General features: G+C 38.1%; 1 long non-coding RNA gene across 1 annotated transcript; it reads right to left on the bottom strand.

Annotated features, from left to right (window-relative positions):
- Positions 1-958: 958 nt before the first annotated feature.
- On the bottom strand, positions 959-18,005 carry LOC309642716. The gene is made up of 3 exons (XR_014253329.1): positions 12,335-18,005; positions 10,972-11,140; positions 959-6,954 (listed from the first exon to the last, which is right to left on the bottom strand). It is a non-coding gene; the product is annotated as an uncharacterized lncRNA (long non-coding RNA).
- Positions 18,006-18,704: the final 699 nt, after the last annotated feature.

The raw sequence follows: 18,704 nt of genomic DNA on the forward strand, positions 1-18,704 counted from the left end.
ATGAGAAAAACACAACAGAGGCAAGTTCTTGACCATCCAAAACAATGTATGTATGGTGGATTATAGAGGGTCTTAAACAAACCCCATGATACAGTGTAATTGAGAACTACAATTAAATCCTTAAGAAATGTCTTTTTCATCTCAACGGTACTGAAAACACTTGCTTAAAACTAAAACTAAAAAAGCCTAAAAAGCTATAAGTTCAAAACCTATTTAGTTTTAAAAACTAAAAACATTTTAAAAATCTATAAACAGAATACTTATCCTGAAAAGTAAATTTGTGATTACCTGTCCCAGGAGAAGGACCATTCCTGTATCAATCAACCAGGATCATCCAAAGCCCAAATCTCACTGCCTAACTTGTATCAGCCACAAAAGTAGCATGAAGGAAATGTGATACTGCCTCACCAGAGTAATGAAGGGTACTTACAGGGTTCCGTGGCAGATCCAGGGACTGTCATTTAGAACAGATTGCTCTTTTGGATCAACTTTAATAACTCAGTCTGTGCGATGTTCTTAACCTGGATGGATGGTGTGGGTGGGTAATGACTAAGATGACTAAGGAAACAGACTTTCTTGATTTCTCCTTTGATGAGATGAAAAGGATAATAAACATGAAATTTTAAAGAATAAAACGTAAGGAATGCACAACATATCCACGCGGAGGATGCATGTGACACGTGTAAACATCTTTACCTGATACAAAACTGAGAGTATGGTTGATACATTTATGGAAGTAAATCTGGGAAAATAATCAGTTATTATAATACTTAATGTGTGCCCCCCCAGTTTTGGGGTAGATTAAAGCTTTACTATGTGGTTTCCATGAAAGGACTGTAAGGCTTCCTTTACTTGTGCTTTTGATATGGAGGACATATCAAAGTTTACACTTTTTAGGAGGTATTATTTCTAAGAAGAAAATCTGTTCCCAGAGTTTTATTTAAAAGAGCATCTATGGGGGCTTCCCTGGTGGCGCAGTGGTTGAGAATCTGCCTGCTAATGCAGGGGACACGGGTTCGAGCCCTGGTCTGGGAAGATCCCACATGCCGCGGAGCAACTAGGCCCGTGAGCCACAGCTACTGAGCCTGTGCGTCTGGAGCCTGTGCTCCGCAACAAGAGAGGCCACGATAGTGAGAGGCCCGCGCACTGCGATGAAGAGTGGCTCCCGCTCGCCGCAACTAGAGAAAGCCCTAGCACAGAAACGAAGACCCAACATAGCAATCAATCAATCAATCAATCAATCAATCAGTAAAATAAAATCTTTAAAAAAAAAAAAAAAAGAGCATCTATGGTTAACTGAAGAAATCCAAGACAGTATCAGGCGTGTAATCCTGAGGTCTACAGTTGATTCCTCCTGCTCACCACGTTAATATCATGATTATATTAACACACATATAAACTTATCATCTCAGTAGAAGTAAGTTAACGTTCTTTAGCTGTATGCTAGGCACTACGTTAGGCTCTTCATGGACATTGCACTTTATTTTACATATTCCTTCAACAAACTATGAAGTAGGTACTGTTAGAATTCTCATTTTACAGGTAAGAACCTAAGGCTTAGAAAGAGGTTAAAAGCTTGCCCAAGGTAACACAATGGGTGAGTGATTGAGCCAGGATTAAACCTAAGGCTAACTCTAAGTCTGTGCTCATAACTACTGCACGTATTTAAAAGTTTGCATTTCTGCAGTATTTGAAAAAAAAATTAAGGGTAAAAATGAACATAAAACCTACTGTCTCTTTTAGTGAGTATTGTAAGGAAACACTGTGTTGAATTTTGTTTATAATTTTTCTGACAGAAAGGAACCCTGAAATTCTTTTGTATGACTAAACAAACAAGCAAAGAGAAAATATAGAAAGAAAAAAACGAATGCTTTCAGAAACATTGTATCTGCAGTATTTTAGCTGAGAACATGAATTGATATGTGGACCGAAACATTAGGCATTAATGCTGAAAGATAGGGCATTGGAAGGCAGTCTGAATGCTTTAACAGACCTATTTTTTTGTTCCATTTATGATAGTCATTTTGCTCAGACAATTTAAAAGCTTTGTTCTTTGGAAAGTAAATTTCAATGCTTTGTGTTATTTCTCAGCACATCAACATGAGTCAATAAATTTTTTTGCAAGTTAAGGGTAGGAAAATAACACTTGAAATATTCTCTCTTCATAATGCTATCACTGAATATCTTAAATGCCAGTGTGCCAGTCTCTGGGTGATTCCACTCAGATTCTATTTTTGGGCAGCTTGGACATCTCAGAAAGCTGAAAATAAAGTTCAGTGTTCTTATGCATGACCCAAATAATCACACTAACACTAATGATGTGAAGGAAAGGAAATGGGAATTAACATTTCTTTCCAGTGTACTCTAAGACAGGAGCAGCTTAAGTTATCTCTTATTCAACACTCACAGCAACCCTGAAAGGTATTGCTATTTGCATGTTACAAGGAGGAAACTAAGGCTTAAGGAAGTTTAGCTTTCCCAAAGGTAGCCAACCAGTGAGCTGCACAGTTGGGTGAAGTCAAACCTAGGCCTCTTAGTTTAAAATGTATTCTCTTTTCATTGCCCCTGCCTCCACTGTCTTCTCATGAAAAGTAATTATGCAGGTTAGTTCAAAAATCAGAAATCACCCAAAGAAGGAAACTCGCCATTATTTTCATATGTTTCGGTAGACAAAGGATTACTAAAGTTATTACTTTGATTTTAGGGACTTGGTGTTTATTTCACAGAAGCAAGAAGAGAACAGAAAAATAGCATAAGACTAAGTCTTGGACTGTTTTCACAAAGAAGACGCAATAAAATTTGTTGACTGAAATAGCAAGGGCTAATACACATTTCTGAGAAGTTATTACATGAAATCTATCAAAAGGAATTTGTATTTTATATCCCTATTCAAGTTCTTATTTTTATTTGCAGATGGATCTACCCATTTGGTGTTTCTTGCTTTAGCAAACTTCCTATCAAATAAAGTCAGCATACTTTAATGTAGGAAGACCTGGAAAACCTTTTTTATTTTGCCTCATCACCCAACTGCTTTTCATTCCAAACTGAGAATGGATTAGTTAAAACGTAGTCTAACCCAGAAGTCTCCTGTTAATATCTTAGAGATTCTCTCCTTTCATCTTCTAACCTAGACAATAAGCTTTAATTAAAAATGTGGGTGAGGGAATTCCCTGGAGGTCCAGTGGTTAGGACGCTTTCAATGCTAGGGCCTGGGTTCAATCCCTGGTCAGGGAACTAAGATCCCACAAGCCACGTGACGCAACCAAAAAAAAAAAAAAATGTGGGTGATAATGTCAATAAAAGGGATAAGCAAATATATACAATGTCACAGGGGACTTAAACACAAAAATTTACCACAGTGTAAACTGAGCTGGGGCTAAATCTCTTTGTAGACAGCCCACTGGCCTGACAATATTGTGCAGATTTCAAATAGAATAAGAAAAGCCTTGGTATAATCAGAAATGTGATCATCTTGATCCTATAAAACATAAACAACCTTTCTGGTCTGATCTGGCACTCTTCTACACAAATCCTTGTCTCCAAAAAGTTCCACCAGTATTTCCTTGCTTTATCTTTACTTCCTGCCTTTGTTCATTGTTTCTTCCAATTATTATGTAATTAAACAACTAATGGTTATAACATTTCTTATATCGCTGAATTAAACTGAGTTTTCATTTATGCATTTATGCTTTATCTATTTAACTAGATCAACTCCTTGAGAATCAAAGCCATAAAAAAATTTATATAGGCCACACAGTTTTAATCTCAAGGCATGGCACAAATTAGTCACTTAATAAATATTTGTCTGTAGCATGCTATAAAAATAATGTATTAATTGTTGAGTTGTCCTAAATTATTCACACAATTCAACAAATATTTAATGAATGCTTATTGTGTGCCAGAAAAGATCAAATGACCTAAACTCTCAGCAATATTAACTGATTAAATTGTCATTAACAATTATGATGTTAGTTTAACACAGAAATACTGTTAAGAATCAATTCAAATGAGGAAAGGAGCTAAAAATGTTTGGTTGTTCTTTGTGCACCAGTCATTGAGTAATGACTATCAATATATGTGCTTTGGCTTAGTGGATGCTCACAATTCCTGAGATAATTGATATAGGGGACTTTTGCTTTTGGAAATGATTGGGGCTGTTTACAGCACCCACCTTGCCCAAGAGTTCTTCTGTAGGTGCCCCATAACAGGCACTTTCATACTTTTGCATCTTCCTTAACTGGCTTAACCACTATTTTTCCTGCCCACCTTGGAACAACCTTTGTTTTACATCAGATCTTTACTTTCTGTCCAAGCCCTAGAATCAGACTCTTTTTTCCTTCTATAGACTGCTCCTCTTGAGTTTTGGACTTCAAAACCCTACTACGCATAGCTGAGAGGCAGTTCTGTCTGTTCTTATGCCCTGGTTTTTGAGATTCCAGCTCAAGTCACAGACTGAGTTGCCTGTTTTCTCAGAAATAAAGGGTACAGTACACTTAAAACACACATATATTCTCAAATTTAGATCAAGATTTCAACTATTGGTGGCTGACTGCAAATTGGACTTGTTAAAATGCAGATAAGCCAGAATGAATTACTCAGCTCTCTGGTGATCCTAGCTGACTCTGTCCAGTGTCCACACCAACCAAGCTTTATTGTTCATATTTAATACATAATTTAATTTAATACAACAACCCAGGAAGTGTGAATTGTTATCCCCATTTTATGGAGAATGAAACTGAAAAAATTATATGCCACTGTGGGTTTTGCAAATTCAGGGATCTGAAAAAGTCTCAGGAGGTACACCTTGAGAACATCCAAAGTATTCTATATCATTATCCTTCTTTGTATAGAGGAGGAAACTGAAGATCAGAGAAAAAATTTCCACAGGGCCCCCTCAGAGCTGTGATTCACACCCAAGTCTACATGACACCAAAGCCCAAGTTCTTCTCTACTACATGGCATCTCCTTTCAGAGGAACACACCCTTGTTAGCAATGCATTTGGGAATCAATTTTGAAAAAACTCAGAAGATGTAGAGTTACAGGAAAGAGACCTCAAGTGATATTAGGATTATGATGATTTAGTGATTTCCTCCAAAATCCTTCCAAGTCCTTGGAAATCTGGATGATTTCCTATCTCTGACTGGTCAAAGAAATAACTTAAAAGAAATTGAAGCAACCATAAATAATAAACAATTATCTTGGTGCATCTCTATCTGCAAATTACTAGACATAGTGAAATTAAGCATGTAGAGATCATATTTTAAGTAGACATTTACTTAGCACTTCATCTTTTTGAAGTTATTTACAATCATGTATCGGTTATTATGTTCTAATAACAATGACAAAACTACACCACTGTCCGTGAAGTTGGTCTTTATTATGATTATTTTGTACATAGGAAAATTAAACACGAGAATGGCCATGCAAATGTAAATGTAAATCAGCAGTAAAATCCAGATTGCCAAGTTTACATTATTAATTTAGTTTAGTAAGAGCTTTTTTAGGGGAACACCCCAAAGTTTATCTACTAGCAAGACTGGAGCAATAAGTATGTGCTAAATGAGGCTTAGAACACGCTTTGAATAACTGAGTATAGATGGCAACTAAAAGAAACATAAAAAAGTAATTATTTTCTATTTCTATTTTTCTATTTCTAGCTGGTAATTATGGCAAATAATATTTTTCTAAGTCTTAAGAAAACTGTGAGAACCAGATTAATTTCTTTTATTCATTAAAATGATCTAATTGCTCATGAACTTTATTTTAAAGGTCATTTATCTCAATGTACTAAAAACTTCCTTCCTAGCTACTATGGGAAGTCTCATAAAATAGAAACTAAGTTTTTCAAAAAAAATTCCTATTTGCTTTTTAATTTTGTATGAAGAATAGGTGGAAGAAATCCAATTACTATGTTAACAAAAAGAGGCAGCTGGATTGCTTATTTGGTGGTCATTCACTATGTTTATATTGGGATGGCATGGTAGGCAGGGTTTTATTTGATTTAATTCTCTCTTCTCTATTAATTTAGAAATGTTAAGGTCAGAGGATGTTTCCAAGTTCAGGTAATGTTTAGCTCAAACAATGAAAAAATAAATAAGTAAGCATAAAAGCCATTGTAAAATCAAGGTCTTTTAAGTACCTTAAAATCAGAATAAGGGACTTCCCTGGTCCAGTGGCTAAGACTCCATGCTCCCAACGCAAGGGGCCCAGGTTCGATCCCTGGTGAGGGAACTAGATCCCACATGCTGCAATGAAGATCCCGCGTGGTGCAACTAAGACCCAGTGCAGCCAAATAAATAAATATTTTTAAAAAATCAGAATAAGGATGCATGTGAATCAAATTAAGAAAGATCCATCACCTCTTTTCAGAAACAAATAATAACTAGTACAGAAAGATGAGCAGTTTTAAAGTTGAGACATTGATATATGCCCTGTTTGATTTGAACATAGAATGTTTAAAATTTATATCAGTGGTGTAGTAAGATGTTTAAAAGAAAAAGTCAAATAAATGCTATAATTAGGCAGAGAGAAATTGTATTTAGAGCTGGATTCTACCTCCACCACTTATTATCTGAGAAGCCTTAGGCAAGTTATTTAATTTCTCTGTGCTTTAGTTTCCTCAGCTCTAAAAAATGGGAGAAATATTAGTACCTAACTCATGGGATTGCTGTGAGAATTAAGTAAATACTCTTAGAATAATACCTGGCTCCTAGCAAGTGGCCAATAAATGTTAACTATCATTTTTACCATTCTTATCATAAAAAGATACATTTTAAGTAAACATATTTTAATCTGGCTTTGTGAAGTCACAGGGAGTGAAGTATACACATTTGCGCTGAGCTGTAAAGTCTAAGGAAAGGCTGGAGGCTGAATGGGCCATCTAGACTGATGACTCAGACACAGCCGCAGTTCAGGTTTCCAGACTGATTCAGTTCTTGGCTTCTGTCCTGACACTGACAACAAAAATGCCAATTAGTGCAAGAGTGATGAGTTTTTTTAACATGGGTGCTGTTCATTAGAGATTCAAATCAGATCACTTACAACTTGTATAGGACACCAATAGTGATCAACCAAGTTTAGTCGTAAACCAATGATATGGAGGTAAAATGCTTCATATCTAGTTACCGTGCTCCTGAACCATCTGCTTCTGAATTCTAAATTCTCAACTCAGCCACTGCCAAGGGGCTAAACATAGCTAAAGGGTTGAAATTATAATTTGATCTGACAACTCAAGTATCAAACAAGCTTACTTTAGCCAAATAAGTAGAGTGGTGACAAATATCAGAGCAGTATATCCACTCTGTGGTATGTGCTTTATGACAAGAAAATAATAATTGAGAGTATTGGTAAATATCTTATTTCTTATCTGATCTAGAAAAGGGTGTCAGCATAGATTGGTATAAAACTTTAGGTTGACAAAACTATTGTTAAGGTTAAGTGATTTAAAGAGGAGAAATCTAGGGAAGTGAGGGATATCTTAGAATTCCCATGATCCTGAATTGTCTAATAGACTAATGTTGAATGTATATGAACACCACATGGAATAAGATAAAGAAGATTTAGATCTACTAAATAAATGCTGCTAATGATAATGATGATGAAGTGGAGTAGATGTCAAATACAAAGAGCAATGATGTTTTAAATCCTATTATTTAAATGATCTTTTGTACAAACACTACATTTGAAAAGTGTTTTATTGTTTTTTATTAGCTATTTCTCATCAGAGTCCTGTCAGTAGATCTGATTTAATACTCACATTTATATATGAGGAAGCTGACATAAAGAATAATTAACTAGTTAGGGGCTTCCCTGATGGTGCAGTGGTTAAGAATCTGCCTGCCAATGCAGGGGACACAGGTTCGAGCCCTGGTCCGGGAAGATCCCACATGCCGCAGAGCAGCTAAGCCCGTGCACCACAACTACTGAGCCTGCGCTCTGGAGCCCGCGAGCCACAACTACTGAAGCCCGCATGCCACAACTACTGAAGCCTGAGAGCCTAGAGCGCATGCTCCGCAACAAGAGAAGCCATTGCAATGAGAAGCCCTCGCACCACAATGAAGAGTAGCCCCCGCTCACCGCAACTAGAGAAAGCCTGCGCACAGCAACGAAGACCCAATGCAGCCATAAATAAATAAATTAATTAATTAAATAAAACACAAAAAAAGCTTGCCAACTTAAAAAAAAAAAAACATCTTCAGTCTTTTGAAACTCTTTATACAATATATGAATAAAATAAATCCTTGACATTCACAGTAGGGTGTACCCTAAGCCATTTGTGGATCCCTTATACCATTGTTGTATTTGATTTTTCAGATAAAATGTGTATGAGATCATAATTAGAGAACTGATGGTTGCTTAGGCTCAGGGACCATGTAAGTGACTAGCCCTGAACCCCCAGCTCCAGGTGTACATGTTCAAAGTGATACCTCAGCAAAATCACAAATTATTGTGTCATGGCCTTTCAGGATAGTTCCTTGTTTAGTCAAAAATGCCAAATGTTAAATGTGTGAATGCCAAGGGCTTTTTTGTATTTTTGATCAAATTCCTAAGTCCATGGCTGAATGGCACTGCCAGTGGCAGGAACAAGGGATGCTCACACTTGAGGAAGCCATGAATTCACTCAAGCTAGGTCCTTGGATGAAGTGAAGCCAGTTTGCAACCAAACAAACCCCTGGGACCAGGATGTAGAGAGTAGGCTGTGGCCAGAGCTGGAGTGGGTCTGGCCTGGTTTAAACTCTGCTCCAGCCTAATAAGGAAAAACCAGCTGGTTTTGGGACTCTGCCTTTGCCTTTAAGACCTGATGTGACTTCTTTTCCCCAGGGTTTCTAATTAAAGAATAAAATTTAACTAGTTAAAAAAAAAATTAGTTCAGTGAGAAAGAATTAGTTCGGCTCTGAGAGTTTGAAACCTATATTTGTATATACCTCTTTAAACTTTAGTTATTCATTTTTAAAGAGCAATAAAGCTTGTATAAGATTAAAAAAAAAAGTCTCCAAAACAGTATTTATAATATGACCCTGTTTTATTTTTTTAAATTTTGGAGTACAATATTCCAAAATGTTAACTGGTTATAACTAGGTAGTGGAACTACGGAAGATTTTTCTCTCATATTTTTTCTTAGCTGTACTTTTAAAAAAACTTCTAATAAGGGTGTATTATATTTATAAAGAGAAAAAAATGGTAAAAGTTGCCCCCAAGGCAAAAAAAGAAAAAAATAAGAAAAGCTTCATGGACACCAGTAGAAAAAAGAAGCAAAATTTGGCTGTAGCCTAACTGATGGTCTCTACCTACCTATCTGTAAAATATATGTTTGTATATAAATATGTGTATCTATATCTACATCTGAAGAGATAATTGGAATTACCAGTAGGAAAGGGAAATCAAAGAAGAAAGAATCAGCAGTGTTCATCCAAGAGAGCCTATCTGCTCCTGATGGTAGTGCTGGCAGCTCCAGACCAACACTACCAGATGCCATAACCAATTACTTACCTTGATCCAATCCATGCTCATACAACAGCATTCTGATTTCAATTGAGTTGTTTTTTAAAATAGACTTCTTTTATTTATTTTTATTTTTTAAAATAGATTTATTTATTTATTTATTTTTGGCTGCATTGGGTCTTCGTTGCGGTGCGTGGGCTTCTCATTGCGGTGGTTTCTATTGTTGCGGAGCATGGGCTCTAGGTGCACGGGCTTCAGTAGTTGTGGCACGTGGGCTCAGTAGTTGTGACTCATGGGCTCCAGAGCGCAGGCTCAGTAGTTGTGGCGCACGGGCTTAGTTGCTCTGCGGCATGTGGGATCTTCCCGGACCAGGGATCGAACCCATGTCCCCTGCATTGGCAGGCGGATTCTTAACCACTACACCACCAGGGAAGTCCCTAGACTTCTTTTAAATAATAAGTTGGTAGGCGAATATGGCACTTAGTTTCCTTTCAAGCCATGTTTCTCATTGTAAATTAACAAATTGGAAATGTGGATGCTGCATTACTCCCTTGGGAGTTTGATTAATGTAAATACCTTGCAAAAGGACTGGATTGCTATAAGAGTTTTTGAAAAACAAATTAGGTTTCTGATCTTGGATAGCTGAGGACCAGACAATGAAACCTGGTGATTTCATCAAGGTAATTACAAGCCGCAAGATCTTATGACAGTCAACCAACTGGACTTCCCTAAGAAGCAATCCTGTAATTCAATGTGTGACCTTTAGCATGAAATAAATACATGGCAGGTGTGTCTTGGAGAACCTGCCATAAGATACTTCCACAATATGAACAATGGGGATGGCGTTTTAGCTATGATCCAGCCTATCTTTCTTAGCTTGGAGTTGTAGAGACACTGAGGACCAGAGGAAGCAAGTCGGTTATCTAAGATTGCCCTTGATATCAGCTCAAACTTGAAATTATAATTGGTGCCTCCTCATCCAGCATATGAAACTGTTTTCCATAGCCTTTATGAAATAATATCACAGCTGTAAAATGCACACACCCATGACTATATCTTCGTTTCCTGTTTTAAAAGGTATTTATTAACTAGTATGTTCAAAGCACTCTGCTAAGTTAGGATTTTCTTCAAATCTGCTCTATATGTTTTATAATATGAGTAAATGTTTAACACTGGGAGTAGGGTAGAGGAAAATATGGCTATTTACTAAGAAGCTAATACATGCCAGGCACTGTTCTAGATACACTGTATCTTACTTTCATTTATTATATGATTAAATGCTTTTCAATAATGATGATTTTTATTTAATGATCATCTTGGATATGACCTGATGGAGTGAAGTGCATTCATTTATGGCAGCAGTCCCTAACCCTTTTGGCACCAGGGACCAGTTTCATGGAAGACAATTTTTCCACGGACTGGGGCGGAGGGGGATGGTTTCGGGATGATTCAAGTGCATTACATTATTGTGCACTTTATTTCTATTATTATTACATTGCAAGATATAATGAAATTATTATACAACTCACCATAATGCTGACAGGAGCCGGAGCTCGGGCGGTAATGTGAGCGACGGGGAGTGGCTGTAAATACAGATGAAGCTTCGCTCAGTTGCTTGCTCCTCATCTCCTGCCGTGCGCCCCGGTTCCTAACAGGCCACGGACTGGTAGTGGTCCGTGGCCCGGCGGTTGGGGACCCCTGATTTAGCGTATCATTAGAGAACTTATATGGTACGTGTCCAAAGGTTTTAGTAAATAATAAGTGAAAGTAATACTCCCAACGGAAGAGGTTCTTTTCTCTCTCGCTACACACTAAGCATCCCTCCCACCCCCCAAAAAAGCTCACAAAAGACCACATATTGTGTGATTCCATTTATATGAAATGTCCAGAATAGACAAATCTACAGAAACAGATAGTAAATTTGTGGTTGCCTAGGGTTGTGGGTGAGGGGAATGTGGGAAGAAAAGAGGAGCCACTGCTCTCGGGTATGGGTTTTTGTGGGGAGGGTGAGGAAACGTTCTACAGTTGATTGTGGCAATGGTTGCAAAACTCTGTAGATATACTAAAAACCACTGAATTGTACACTTTAAATAGGTGAATTGTATGGTATGTGAATTATATCTCAATACAGCTGTAATATTTTTAAAGTTCTAAATTTCTGCTGTCCAATTGCACAGTCCCTTCAGATCAACCCTGTGAGATACCCTCTTAATAGGATGGGAGGGTTTTACCATTAATGAGTAGTAACTTCAAAAAAACCAGGTAATATAAAAATGAATTCCAGCACAGAAGATAGGAACTTACAGAAACCATGGTGAGTGATAGATAAAATACGCCGACTGGGAATAACTCATGTGCGTCCTAAAGTAAGTCACTGATCTAGTTATTTATGAAACAACAACACAGGAAATCCTGGCCTCCTCCAGGATTCTGCTGTCTGTCTTCGACCAGCTCAACCACTCTGTACTTTGCCCGTGAACAAAGCACACTGTTGCCCACTGAGTCCTATTTGTGGTATCTCTAATCTTTCCTTTTCGGACCTGCAGTATCTCATCCGTTTTTTTAATATCACTTGGAAGTGCTCTTTCCTCATTCTTCTTCCACCTGGTTTTATAGATTTTCTAGGACAGCCTCCTCCCTTTACCCCAACACTTGAAAAAAAACAGCACCTACACACCCCAGAGAGCCGCAGTTCAACAAGGTGAAAAGGTGTGGTTCAGATGAATACCTTGGGTGAGGATGGATACAAGAATAGTTTTATTGCTCTCTTAATCATTAGATTCCTGGAGGCACCTGTTTACTAGGCAACATTAAATCTTTCCATTGTCTGGACATTCCCTTAAGAAATCGCTTGCTTTACCTCCCAAGGTGAGTTCTGAGGGAGGGCCTTACCTGGCACAAACTGCAGTGGATCTCCACAGGCTAAGGAGGGTTCCACCGGGACTCCTGGCCCTTCCCCTCACTTGCTGAGTGCAGGGAAATCTGCCGTGGCTTTCCCTTCCTGGGCTTGCCCATCCTGCTAATTTTAGGCTGCTTCCTCATGCAGCCACCTTGGGTATCAGCATGTGGCTCCCCTCAGAGGAGCTATTTTCTCCTATGAGTCTCATTTGTTTACAACTTCTCTCCCTTTTCCTCCTCAACCCCACCTCTGTATAGCTGAGCTATTTCTTAGTAATAAATAAAATATCTTCCAGAATTATGCTTACTCTAATCTGAGTTTATTCCTGAATTCAAGGGACTAAGGAAAACTTTTTATATTAGATTTTAGTTGTACTTCCCAGTAGCCAGATTACCAAATCATGTTTATCTAACAAATAAACTAGGTTTCTACTGTGAATAAGATATTAGGTCACAGGGATACAATGATGAGCAAAGCACATGTGTATTTCACTGATGTAATCTCGATAACAGATTTATCAAACTTCCACTGTGTTCCGTGCTCTCTGTTCAGACATGGGAATAAAAAATTAATAAAGCAGAGCCCCTGCCCTCAAAGAGCTCATTAGATATTTCAGTATACATAGAGATTCAAAGAGGCAGGGCTTACAAATTCCTGAGACTTAGTTTTTATATAATGAATGGAAGTTATGTCTTCATACATGTTATAGACATAATCAAACAAATTGCTTATTAACTTAAAGGATATAAATATACAAGGGCAGTAGGCAAAATGGATACGCTAAGCAGCATCTCAAGGCTCTCCTTTACATGTCCCCCGGAGCATTTTGTTATTTTGTGGAGCCAGAGGCGTTGAAGAACCTGGAGAAGCCATTCTAGGCAATCAAAGCACAGATGATGACTATCAATATAACAAGACACATTCAACTTAAGATTTTTAGAGATGATGGCGATGTTAATTAATGTATGTGGTATTCATTTCACAGTACACATGTGTATCAAATCATGACATTTTACACAAACCTATGCAATATTATATGTCAATTATATCGCAATAATGCTGAAAAAAAAAAGATTTTTATTCTACTTGAACAGAATAAGACTGAACATATCCATTATTTATATGTGTGGATAATTGGCCCTGTAAGTTCATGGTGTGGACATGTCTTCTACGTGAACATAACTAAGCTCCCCAATACTTGGAAAGAGGTCCTTAGCACCTTGTTGAGTAAAAATAGTTACAAAATTCCAAGATCCATTGAGTAAACATACTGATTTCTGTGTCTGTGCAACATACTTTGGAGTATGAAAAAAACATCAGAATGATGTTCAGTAAATATTCCCAGTATGTATCTCCTGAGGTGGTATCTCTGATATTTTCTTCTTTATATTTTACTGAATTGTTTAAATTATTAACAGTAATCATTAATATTTTAAAATAAAATCTATTTTAATTTTTAAGTGAGAATTTCCCATACTAAACAAATTTAATTTTAAACAGAATAATTTTTTGTTAAATAAAAGAAACCATCTTATCCAGTCCCTCTATTTGTAACTAGGAGAAGGATGATAAGGTGTATCACCCTTACCATAGATTCAGTGTACAATTTTATTCTCTGATGATGTAGTACTTTTTAAAAAAAATGTTTTCCACACGAGAAACAATTCTAACATTCACCATTCCACAGGATTTCTATTTTATTGTCAACGCTCTCAGTGCTTGCAAATGGGAGCAGTTTGAAAGCTGCTCTTTGGAAGTTAGCTTGCTGGGTAGTGCTTCCTTTTAAAGATTGAACAGATGAAGTTTGTTGTTTGTTGAAAGTGAACAGCACACGACCCTTCAATTCACCTCTTAATACCCCAATGTTTACAAAGAGTAATTTTTCTTCTCTTTATTTTTTTAAAGTAAAACAGCAGCTTGAACTGCATGGCATTTTTCTTGGGCAAACATTTTTGTCATTTTAATGTGGTTAAACTGTATTTAGGCGCTGTGGAGGTGGCAACTATAATTTGTCTTCTAGGAACACTCTGTCCTTCCTAGTCACTGATGCTCAACTGTTCCTCTAGGCTATCAGATCTCCACTGAGACAATAAAAATATATTTTTAAACTGTAACGAAAATCTGTCCACAAAAATGTGTTTTATTTATTTCTAAATGCCAGCTATTATGGCAATCTATTTCATTTTTCCAAAAGAAGCATGAGTAACAGTACACATTTTTTCAACATTTGCAATCAAGGTGTATAAAAGTTATCTGTATGCTGAAGGCAACCAACAGTTAGTTCTAGAGCACGTAAGGAGTTCTGGGGGGTAGGGGAAAAGGGAAGAGAGTTTAAAAAGCTTTTCAGTCTCCTTACTTTTGTGGCCTCTGTGCTGCTTTCATAAGATTTTTAATGCTTAATTAAGAAATGTGTTGTTGGGAATCCCCTGGTGGTCCAGTGGTTAGGACTCTTGTGTTTTCACTGCAGGGGGCACGGGTTCGATCCCTGGTTGGGGAACTAAGATCCTGCATGCTGTGAGGCCAAAAAAAAAAAAAGATGTCAATTTCTCTTATAAAAAGTGATAATTGAATAAGATGCACAGCAAGTCTGTTTCTTTTATACCATTAGTTTGAAAGTTAGTAATAAAGGATTCAATAGATGAAGATACTCATGCTGTGGTTGACTTCTGTGAAAGAAATGGTATTGTTAATTTGACTAAAACCTGTAGTTACAATTAGTTTTAGTCCTGATTCTATTTGAAGGCTGTGAGGCATGCCACTTAAAAATATATATATGTACATATGTATATATATGTGTGATATGTGTGTGTTTGTATATATATATATATAAGATCTGGGCTTCCCTGGTGGCGCAGTGGTTAAGAATCTGCCTGCCAATGCAAGGGACAGGGGTTTGAGCCCTGGCCTGGGAAGATCCCACATGCCGCAGAGCAACTAAGCCCGTGTGCCACAACTACTGAGCCTGAGCTCTAGAGCCCACAAGCCACAACTACTGAGCCCATGTGCCACAACTTACTGAAGCCTGCACGCCTAGAGCCCGTGCTCCGCAACAAGAGAAGCCATGACAGTAAGAAGCCCACACACCGCAACAAAGAGTAGCCCCCCGCTCACCGCAACTAGAGAAAGCCCATGCGCAGCAACGAAGACCCAACACAGCCATAAATAAATAAATAAATAAATAAATAAATAAATAAATAAGATCTCACCCTTTGGCTTGATACAGGTTATATTGCTGATTTACTTTGGTATGGGACCTGGCACAAGGAACAAAAAAAGCAAACTTCCCAGATTTCATATTTCTTACAGCTAAATTTGAACTTTTCAACCTCAAATATCTTTATGAGACCCTTTGAAATCAGTAGCAACAAAATAGCTCAATTTGCAACCCAAAGTTTGACTGTTAAGCTCTAGTAGTTGAGATTCCGTCTCTTTATTGCTATTTTAATTGTTTTCTTTAAAAGAAAAACACATAGGGACTTCCCTGGTGGTGCAGTGGTTAAGAATCCGCCTGCCAATGCAGGGGACATGGGTTCGATCCCTGGTCCGGGAAGATCCCACATGCCTCGGAGCAGCTAAGCTCCGAGCGCCGCAACTACTGAAGCCCTCGTGCCTAGAGCCCGTGCCCCGCAACAAGAGAAGCCACTGCAATGAGAAGCACGCGCACTGCAAGGAAGAGTAGCCCCTGCTCGCCGCAACTAGAGAAAGCCTGCACACAGCAATGAAGACCCAACAGCCAAAAATAAAAAAATAAGTAAATAAATTTATTTAAAAAAAATAGAAAAGAAAAACACATAGACTTAAAAGATTCATATACGTACAGATCCCACACTTCATACCATATTTCTTTGGTGATGCTCATTATTAATTAGAACTTGCAGAATTCTCATCTTATGATTGCTGTGGGATAAAATTAATTTTAAAGCATAGTTTATCATACAGTTAAGACTTTGTTTTTAAAGACAACTTTTTTTTTCCTGCCAACCCTCCCCCCGCAAAAACAAAACAAAACAACAGCAACAAACACCATAGTCATTCTGAGCACTTTCTCTGTTTAGAAAGTATAGTAACTGGAATAATCACACTGTAATTTCAAAGGCATGGACACATCCCCACATACTGGTCAATGGCCACATTACATGTGATTTTTTTCAGGCTTATGCCTGTTTGAATGCCAGCTGAATTCCTGTAATTAGGGGATGGAAAACAAACACAAAGAAATTATAGAGAGTTATAAAAAGAGAGCATTTAAAAAATATTTCAGGTATTTATAATATGATCATTACTACTGTTTCACGCTGGGATACTGAGAAGGAAATTGGAGTCAGAATGTAAATTTAGAGCAGGAAATGAGATTAGTATAAATGTGAGAATGAAAGTTGAGAAGGATTCTATAATAAATATCCAGAATTATTATTCCTTATGTTGTTAAGTGGCATATATCATAACATGTAATATTATGAATAAAATTGTTTTGCTTGCATCTATTAAAAAGAGGGGGAAATTTTTTTCTGTGCTTTCTCATTTATGTGGCAGAAGAGAATTCTTTCTCCCATCTCACTCACTTCTGGCCTAGGCCCATACCCTGTAGGATAACAGAAAAAGGACTTTTTATGATGCAGTTCAAAAGGAAGAAAAAAACTGTTATGGGCTAAATTGTGTCCCCCTGCCGAATTCACATGTTTAAGTCCCAATCTCCAGTACCTCAGAATATGACTGTATTTGGAGATGGAGCTTTAAAGCGGTAATTAAAGTAAAATGAGTGGGCCCCAACCCAGTACACCTGGTGTCTCTATAAGAAGAAGAGACTAGGGCAGAGAGAATGCACAGAGGGAGGAATGGCCATAGGAACACCCAGCGAGGAGGTAGCCATCTGTAAGTCAAGGAGAGAGGCCTCAGAAGAAACCAAACCTGCCAACACCTTGATGTCTGACTTGCAGCCTCCGGAACTGTGAGAAAATCAATTTCTGTTGTTTAAGCCACCCAGTCTGTGGTATTTTGGTATGGCAGCCGTACCAAACTAATACAGAAACACACTCTTGATTTTTCAAACTTAAAAAACAGACCACTTCATTTTTCCTAGTCAAAACCTGTCCTTCTTCTTCCCTCAGCAGCTATCCTCATCTTGGTAAATGTCCTCAAGTCAGAAAACTACCAGTGGCCCAGCACTCCTCCCATTCTCTGCTCCCCTACAAACCATCCATCACAACTCTGTTAATTCTATTCCCAAAGTATGTTTTAAATCTACCTTCTTTACTTTATCTCCATCACAACCACCTTAGTCCCCACCGCTATTATCTCCCACTTGGATTATTATAAAAGCCTCCTAAATAATTTATCTCTGCCCATGTTCACCCTCCTGTAATTCAGCAATACTGTGCAGTTCAGCAACAAGAGTAATCTTTTTCTCAACAAATATAATCATTGCCCTCCTCTCCTGGCTTGAAACCCCTGAGCAGTACTTAAAGTAAAACTCCTTAATGTGCTCTTACTGACTGCCTATCACCAAACATTTCTTGTACCCTTGTGCTCCATCTACACTAATTTTCTTTCAGTTCCTGGAAAATGCCAAGTTCTTTCCTGCCTCAAGGGCTTCGTGTTTCTCCCTCCACCTAGAATATTTTCTCATCCCTATCTTCACAAGGCTTGATCCTTCTCTTTGGATTCAGTTTTTTTTTTTTTTTTTTTTAAATTTTTATTTATTATTCATTCACCATGTTTATTTTTGGCTGTGTTGGGTCCTCGCCTCCGCGTGAGGGCCCTCTCCAGCTGCGGCGAGTGGGGGCCACTCCTCATCGCGGTGCGCGGGCCTGTCACCATCGCGGCCTCTCTTGCTGCGGAGCAGAGGCTCCAGACGCCCAGGCTCAGCAGTTGTGGCTCACGGGCCCAGTCGCTCCGCGGCATGTGGGATCCTCCCAGACCAGGGCTCGAACCCGTGTCCCCCGCATTGGCAGGCAGACTCTCAACCACTGCGCCACCAGGGAAGCCCTGGATTCAGTTTTAATAGCAACTCCTCCACTGAGGACTTCACTGTCCGTTCTGTTCAAGGACTTACTCTATTATTCTCCATCTCTATCTCTTGTTTGTTTCCTTAGTATTTATTACAATTTGGTATACTTTCATTTGCCTGCCTACTTGTTTTTTCCTATCTCTACTACTAGAATGGAAAGGCAGCACAGAGTAGGTGTTCAGTAAAGATTTGTTGAAGAATCTTAAAATATCTGACTGCCATGTTTATATTCTAAGCTGAAGCCATAATGCTAAGTCAAAGACCAATGAGAAGGGATGACCATGGGGCACATAAGACAGGGAATTAAAAGGACAGAATTCTCCAGATGGAGGGACTCACTGAGGGACTGAAGAAAA

This window comes from Balaenoptera physalus, assembly GCF_965194825.1.
Source record: "Balaenoptera physalus genome assembly, chromosome: 14".
NCBI classification, from domain to species: Eukaryota; Metazoa; Chordata; class Mammalia; order Artiodactyla; family Balaenopteridae; genus Balaenoptera; species Balaenoptera physalus.